The sequence below is a fragment of the Stegodyphus dumicola genome, chromosome 3, assembly GCF_044657685.1.
Source record: "Stegodyphus dumicola isolate Sdum_Otavi_A_Nest chromosome 3, ASM4465768v1".
In the NCBI taxonomy this organism is placed as follows: Eukaryota; Metazoa; Arthropoda; class Arachnida; order Araneae; family Eresidae; genus Stegodyphus; species Stegodyphus dumicola.
In genome coordinates, this window is record NC_140770.1 from 133,878,991 (window position 1) to 133,887,819 (window position 8,829).

Genomic DNA, 8,829 nt, shown 5'->3' on the forward strand with positions numbered 1-8,829 from the left:
TGCTTACCTCGGCAGTTTGTTAATCTTTCAACGTAATATTCAGAAGTTTGCTGAAGTATCAGCGGTATCTTAGAACGCGGTGAGGTTAGTTACGTTTAGAGAGCCTCGTAGTTAGTCACTTGTTATTATCTCTCTTCAGTTTCTTATTTTTATTTTACCGCTGGGTCGGCGTAGTTTGTGAGCATCAAGAGCACGCATTTGTAATTTCTAAAGTTGAATAAAAAGGGATTTAAACCCTTCTCAAGACTTTGGTCTATTTCCAGTTCTCAGCAGTCACCACTTGGTTGAGTGCAGGTTGGAAGCGCGCAACTTTACATTGGCGCCCGAACACTTGTCGAACTGAAATGGCCGAAAATTGGATGGAAGTCGATGGGCAACAACAAGAAATGGCAAGCCAATTGGAAGGATTTGGATACCTGGTCCAGACGATGAGAGCGTCAATTAAGCCAAACGTCAATTTCGACGGAAAAAATTCGGTGGCGATATTTCTAGAAGGCCTAGACAATCACTTCCAGCTCTACCCTATGCCTGAAAGGCAAAAAGGTGCCATCGCCACATTTGCACTAAGAGGACAGGCCGCGCTATGATGGAAGAATATAGGCAAATTTTTATTAGGGGAATTCGGAGGCCAGACATATACATTTGAAAATTTTAAAAAATCGTTATTAAAGGCCTTCCCCATAGTGAAAGATCGAGCAAGGCTAGAAGCCGAACTGTATAGTTTTTATCAACGGAATATAGAAGAGTTGACGGACTTTATTCTGCGAAAAATTAAGCTGACGGATATGCTGTATGGAAGAACCTCGACGCGGAGATTATTGAAATAATCTTACCAGGATTGTTACCTGCTGTTCAAGACTACTTCGAAATTAGAAACCCAAGCACATTGCAGGAGCTCTTCGAATTGGCGGTCAAGTTTCAAAATCGCAGAATAGCGGAAAAAGCTAGAGGGGCATCGTATTCTCAAAGTATCCGAAGGCAATCTTCAAATGAGCAGACCAGAAATACAAACCGCTCTTATGGGGGAAAGAGCTATCAAGCTAACTCATCGAAGCTCGAAGGTCAAGGCCCAAAAAGGAAATTTGAAAAAAAAACCGTCCGCGTACCCAGAAGGCAGAAGTTGAAATTAAAGCTTTAAACGAGTAGAGGGGCCTGTGAAAGCGAGGGTCCAGACCCCGAAAGTTTTGAAAAAACCCTCAAAAAGACACTTAAATACTATCATCGTAAGGAACTCCCAGTTACCAATTATACAAGTCCTGGTGCCCTCATCGATACAGGAGCAGAAGGTAATTTCATGAGTGATATTTTTTAAAAAAGAACTTCAATAGGTTTCGATTATTTAAAAATAAAAACACAGAAATTATAGCAGCACAAGGACAAACTTGTCAATGTATTGGAAAACTATCTTTAAAGATACAAGTTCAGAATGAAAGCCTTAAAGTATTAATTTTTGTAGTAAAACATTTGCAAAGTCCACTTATTTTAGGTATGGAGTTTTTAAGTTTTTTATTTTAGGTATGGAGTTTGGCCGCGAAGGCCAAACTCAATTTTCAGGACAGTTCTATTGTGCTGGAGATGGACCGGAGGGTGGCGGAACCAGTGGAACAACCGCAAGTTGACCTTAGCCATTTGAATGACCATGAAAGTCAAGCCATCCAGCAAGTGGTGAGTACTTTTTCAAACTTGTTTCCAGAACGGCCTGGTAGCTGTCAAATCGTTACGGATGAGATACAGTTAACTACCGATAAATCCTGTAGGACTAAACCTTATCGCTATGATAAACATAAAGAGTTAATCATAGAAGAACATATTCAGGAAATGTTAAAGAACAATATAATAACGCCCATAAATAGTGAGTACGCGAGTCCAGTCGTACTATGTAAGAAAAAGAACGAGTTTCCGCCTTCGGATAAAAGGGCTTGGAGGTTTGCTATATCGATTACAGAAAACTGAATAGTATTACTAAATTCCCAGTTTACCCTTTGCCGGTTATAGAGAAAATTATTAGAAAAATTAAATGTACAAGATACATGACTACTTTGGACTTAACGTCTGGCTAGTATCAAATAGCTATGAGACCCGAAGACATACATAAAACCGCGTTTATAACAAAATCGGGCACTTATGCATTTTTACGCATGGCCTTTGGCTTGTGTGGGGCCCCATCAACATTCCAGAGAGCTGTGGACATTGTTCTAAAGCCTGTCCTAGGAAAATCGACTTTAATCTATCTAGATGATATAATTATAACGAGTAGTACGTTGGAACAACATATTAAAGATCTAGAAGTTTTTAAACTATTAAAAGAGACCGGTCTTACAATTAACGCCTCAAAATGCAAGTTCGCAACTAAAGAACTTAAATATCTGGGTTATAAAATTTCGAAAAAGGGTATAGAAACTCAAGATTCAAAAATAAAAGCAATCAAGAATTTCCCACCTCCGAACACCGCCAAAAACTTTGTTCTTTCCTTGGGTTATGTTCTTACTATCGCTCATTCATAAAAGATTTCGCTATTATTGTTGAACCCCTGTTAGTAATTAAAAGAAAGAAAAGTAAATTCACGTGGACAGCGGAAGCAAATACCGCATTTGAAAGATTAAAAGAAGAGCCCCTGTTTTGCCCCTGTTTTGAAATTCCCGGAGGGGGACGAAAACCTGGAAATTGCAGCAGATGCGTCGGACTATGCTGTGGGTGCAGTTTTTATGCAAAATAGCCATCCTTTGGCATTTTTTAGTAAAACGTTGAATCATACACAAAGGAATTATACAGCTACAGAAAGAGAAACATTAGCCGTATTAATGGCTGTACACAAATTTCGGCAAAGCGCCAGTAACAGTTTCCTTGTTTATTTCGGCAAAGCGCCAGTAACAGTCTTTTCGGATCATGCGGCTGTTGGTAGACTTTACTCGGGGAAAAACCTAACGCCCAGGTTAATAGGATGGGCTTTAAAACGCCAAGAATATAATCTAATAATCAAATATAAACCGGGTAAGGAAAACAATGTAGCTGACGCACTTTCTCGTATAAAACTGGACGATGAAGGCAACGAACTTAAATGCGCTGTGTTGACTTCAAAAATTTTAGATTCTAGAGATACAATTATTGCTGAATTGAAAGCTGATCCTGAATTTGGAAGTATCTATGCATATTTGAAAGACCCCGAAAGCTTTGAGCACACAGATATCGATGCGATAAGAAATAGAGCAAAAAACTATGAAATAATAGATAATTTATTATTTTATACGAAAAGAACAAACGAAAATCTCGAGTACAAACCAGTCATCACAGCCTCGCTTCGATTAAGCATTTTGAAGGAATTACACGACGCGAAAACAGCGGGTCATTTAGGGGTCAGAAAGACTTTAAAAAGGGTACGCGAGGCGGTATATTTCCCGCAATTATACAAAATAGTAATTGCGTATGTCAGGTCCTGCAATCAATATCAGTTAATAAATGATGTTAATTACAGCCCGGCCGGGTACTTAAATAGCATTCGTGCTACATTTCCGAATGAAATTTTAGACATAGATCTTCTTGGTCCTTTCCCCCATAGTGAGTTAAATAAAAATTGTTTTCTTTTAGTAATTGTGGATCATTTTTAAAATGGACAGAAATTATTCCACTTAAACGAGCGTCAGCCAAAACAGTCGCAGATGCATTCTTACACAGATACATTTTAAAATACGGTGCACCGATAAAAGTCATTAGCGATAACGGTAAACAATTCATTAGTCAAATATTTGAAAACATATGCACTGGACTTGGCATACGCCATATCAAAATGGTTCCGTATAGACCACAGGCAAAAAAGCAGAAAGAGTTAATAAAAACATTGTAAAAATAATTCGAAGTTATGTTCGCACACATCACAAGCGCTGGGATGGCTACATAAATGAGTTAGCTTATGCTTTAAGAACGGCAAATCACGATATTACGGGAAAAACCCCAGCAGAATTATTTTTAGGACGAAAGTTTAATTACGCCATTAGATAAATTATTCTTTGTGCAACAAAGAGAGCAAGAATTTAAACAGAAAGATGTGCAAAAACTTATTGACCAGGCGGTTAAAAGCTGGGATACGACAAGAAATAGGCAAAAATTATATTATAATAGAAAACGCCGTGAAGCAGATTTTAATTTTGGGGATAAAGTGTTGAAGCGGAAATTTTCTTTATCAAGTGCCCCAGACAATTTTACTGCAAAGTTAGCTCCAAAATTTGAAGGCCCCTATGTAATTCAGGAAATCAAGAGAGTCGTATTGTACCTCAAGAACGAGAGAGGGGAGGTCTGTAAAGCAAGTCCCGACCAGGTGAAAAAATATTATAATCAAAATGATTTTGAAATTCTTAAAAGTTTGTTGCAGGACTCAAGCGTAAAAGAAGTAGAAGGTCCAGAAGTAACGTCACCCGTTCCACCACCCAAGAAGCAGAGAACGGAAGAGAAACCTAGCACTTCTACAACCCATGCGACGGTACCGAAAAGAAGAAACGAAAATTTTCAGACTCCAGCATTTAAGAAAAACAAGAAAGCAAAGCCGCCGCGTAAAGAAACCTTGGTAAAGAGGAAAACACCACTTACAACGTATCGCAGTAGAAACTCTACATCGAGGAGAACGCTTCCAGGGCCAGAGAGTCAGGTGCAAATAAGGCCGCCGTTCCCGAAAACGAAAAGGCAGCAGGAGGAACGAAAAGACCACCACGAACAGAAGAAATTCAAGCATGACTCCAGACCGGAGGACGCCAAGACCAGCCGTTCAGCGGAAAAACGGAAAAGACAGCAACCCGACGACTACCACTCCAAGAGGCCAGCATGCAGAGGGCGAAAAAGAAAAAGTAACCTGGACGACACTCGGAGGACACTAAGGAGAAGATTGACGTCCATGAAACCTATAACGTGGGAGCAGTTCTGCCAGAAAAGGATGTCAGAGTTCCAATCATCGAAAACTCAAGGATAAGTTAAAATCTTCTATAAAATTTTTTCTTTTGTTCCGAAATGTTATGCGTAAATACGAAGTTCTATGTTTTGACGGAAGTCAATGTGTCTCGGTTGAGACTTAATTTTGTTTTACTTTATTTAGCTAAGGCAAAAGTATTATTTTCTTTAAGTATAAAATCTAAGAACAAGCAGTTTCTGTTGATCGAAAGACTAATTCTGTTATTTTAAAGCCAAAATTTGGCCGAAGATAAAAATAACTTCGTATTCTTGTATTAATAACTTTAGTTTCAATGCCGCCAGCTTGGCGAAGAATGAGTAAAGTAAAAATTTATTTTTCTCTTATTCATTTTATGGTAAATTGTAAAATTAATATGTATTAGAATTTTGTAAATGTACGTAAATGCTTGAAAGTTATGTAAAAGTTATGTTGTACGTATCCAAATGATCAGAAGGTTGTTGATGCGTGTTCCTTGATCTATTGCACCAAGATATTTTACTGTACATTTATTTACAATTTATTTACAAGTCGTATGCCACCTGGCATGTTTACAAGCGTTATACCTCCTGGCATGTACATGATAGACATATTCTGCCACCTGGCATGTGAATTGATACATCATATTAGTTTTCTGCCACCTGACAGATACGATGCAATTACCTCAATTAGCGGTAATACGCACGACATTTTGGCGTGTCCGCTTCCCTTACGTTCTGTAACGCAACTAACGTTTTGTGCGGTGCGCCCTCTGGGCACAAATCACCGCAATCACCGAGGAGGCCAAAACATCCTCCCCTCCGATGAATTACATTCATCTTAATACAATCTTCAATATATGCAGACAAGTAAATGAAAAATATAGAAACTGAAAACATACAAAAACCTTCAAAAAGTATAAAATTACATGTTACACTTACCAATCTTCTAGCAAAACATCTTATATCTTACTATGTTGAAACGTTAACTATGAGGGTTAAACTAGAACAAACAAATAAAATTATTAGTACAATAAGAAATGAAAATAATAATAAAACATATTCAATATAAACCAAACACTTAAGTTAATGTTCTTCAACTGGTAAAAGACACAGTTTGGTAATAGGACGTTTAATGTCCCCGTCCACAGTTTTTAGTCTAACCACTCGGACATTATTGTCTCTTCCAGGAAACACTTCTATTACTCGCCCGAGTTTCCAACGTAATGAAGGCATATTATCTTCTTTAATGAGAACCATGTCATTTAGGCGAATATTTCTGCTAGGCTGTCTCCATTTGCTACGCTGCTGTAGTTGGCACAGGTACTCTTTAGACCACCGCTTCCAAAACCCTTGGAACATCTGCTGTGTTAGTTGCCATCTTTGCAATGGAGACACTCGTACTTCGGTTAAATCTTGTTCCGGAACAGCTGTTAAAGAAGTCCCTATAATAAAGTGTCCAGGAGTCAAAGCTGTCAAATCATTGGGATCACTGGAGACCGGTGTTATTGGCCTCGAATTTAAGCATGCTTCAATTTGTGCAATTAGAGTTAGAAACTCTTCATAAGTCAAAATTTGAGTTCCAACACATTTCTTTAGATGCAGCTTCATAGATCTAACAGCTGCCTCCCATATACCGCCATGATGTGGAGCAGCTGGCGGGTTGAATATCCACCTTATGTTTTCATTTGCTAACCACCTTTGAAATTCTGAAGCCTTCCGTAACTCATAGGCGGTAAGCATACCAGATTGCTTTTCACGAGCGGATTTACAGTTGTTCACGAAGCGCAGAACATAAGCCATTATTCCCAGTATTTTGTTTAAATTTCCGTACAGTTCAAGATTTAGTAACGGTTCTGTAGATTCCACAAGTGTTTTCAAAGTAACACATTTTCGTTCTTCACTAACGTTTTGCAAGTCAGCTTCGGTATTCATCTCGTTTATGTGATGTCGAATATCTACTTCTGAAAGCCAGGGTGGCCCAGAAAACCAATCACTATGATTAATTAGAGCTTCAGCATCCATGCCCCTCGTAAGTTTATCATCAGGGTTTGTCTTCCCACTGCAAAAGTACCAGTTGTTTAAAATTGTTTTCTCCTTGATTTCTACCACACGATTTCTAACAAATTGTTTCCACTCGTTGGCAGATCCCTTGATCCAGTGAATGCAAATTTGGGAATCAGTCCAGTAAAATATATTTCCCTTATCCAACTGAGGAAATATCGATTGCAAATACGAACCTAATCTTGCAGAAATTAATGTTCCCAAAAGTTCAAGCCTAGGGAATGTTACCCTTTTTAATGGAGCCAAACGGGATTTCGACACTATGAAACTTGTTTTACATTTATTTTTCTTCTTAAATCTAAAATATGCTACGGCACCATAACACTTGGGACTGGCATCAGAAAATATGTGAACTTCTATTAACTTCCAACACATATCACTGAAGTACTGTCTGGGAATTTCGAAAAACTTTATTTTTTCAACTTCTTTTAACCATTCCTGAAATATGAATTCTGTATCAAGGGGAACACTTTCGTCCCATTGAATACCCTTTTCCCACATAGTTTGCATTAAGAGTTTAATTCGAACAGTAAATGGATTCATAATTCCCAAGGGATCAAACAGCATACCACATGCTGCTAAAATGATGCGTTTAGTTACTTTGAGATTTTGTAACTTCTCAAACTGAGATACATCTATTTTCAAATTATCATTGACATTGTCCCAGATAAGACCTAAAACTTTCAACGGTACCAAAGAGTCTTCAGATGTTTCACGAGAGTCAATTGCATTAAGTTTCCATAGTTCATTCAGCTCAGGTGAGTTTGAAACCCATCTACGTAAATTCATACTGGCCTCGCTAAGAATGAAAATCATGTCCTTGCTTAAATGTAAGGCCTATGCTACATTAACTGTCCCAGAAATTAAATCATCTACGTAAAGCTCTTTTAACATACTGCATGCCTCTTCGTAGGCATCTTCATACTTTTTTAAATGCAGTCTTACTGTAGCTGTTAATAAATAAGGTGAGCACTTGACCCCGAAAGGAACTCGATTGTGTTGAAGAACTTGTAAGTTGGAATTACTGTGATCGAGATTTGACCCTTCTTCATTTATCCATAAAAACTTTAAAAAATCCCTATCTTCTTTAGCTAAGCCTACCTCTAAAAATGCACGCTGAATGTCGGCACAAAACGCAATTGAATGTACCCTGAGTTTAATGATAATCTTTAGCAAATCAGGATTTAAATTAGGTCCGCTTTCCAAACAATCATTAAGTGATAAATTTCCCTTACTTTTAGAAGAAGCGTCAAAAACTATTAGAACCTTTGTAGAATCCTTCTGCTCGCGCACTACCGCGTGATGAGGCATGTAATACCCCGTTTTCAAACTACTATTTAAATACGTATCTACCCGTTCCACTATACCATCTCTCAAGTGTTCATTAATTATCTCATTATATTTTAAATATAGCTCGCTATTTTTCTGAAACTTATTATTTAAAAATTGTAAACGCTGTTTCGCGATTTCATAATTGTTATTTAAACCTTCAACACCCTCTTTCCACAATAATCGAGTTTCATACCTTTTATTCTTGTAAGTTGTATTTCGTTCAAATGACTCTAAAATTTCTTTATCTGATAGAGATATTTCTTTATCCGAACTTATCCCAATTGCTTCTAATTCCCATAATTTTTTAACTCTTTCATAATCTAAGTCCTCATTTACAACGGTTATATGATTAACTCTTGCGTCCTTACACTTTGATCCTTCGTCCTTGCCTTGAATCACAAAACCGAAAGTGCTTTCTGTTGCGACTAATTTTTTACAAATCTTCACGTTTCGTTCTCCTAAATTTTCCCAAATATAATCCGAACCTATTAATACTTGAATTTCGTCATTTGTACCAGCATC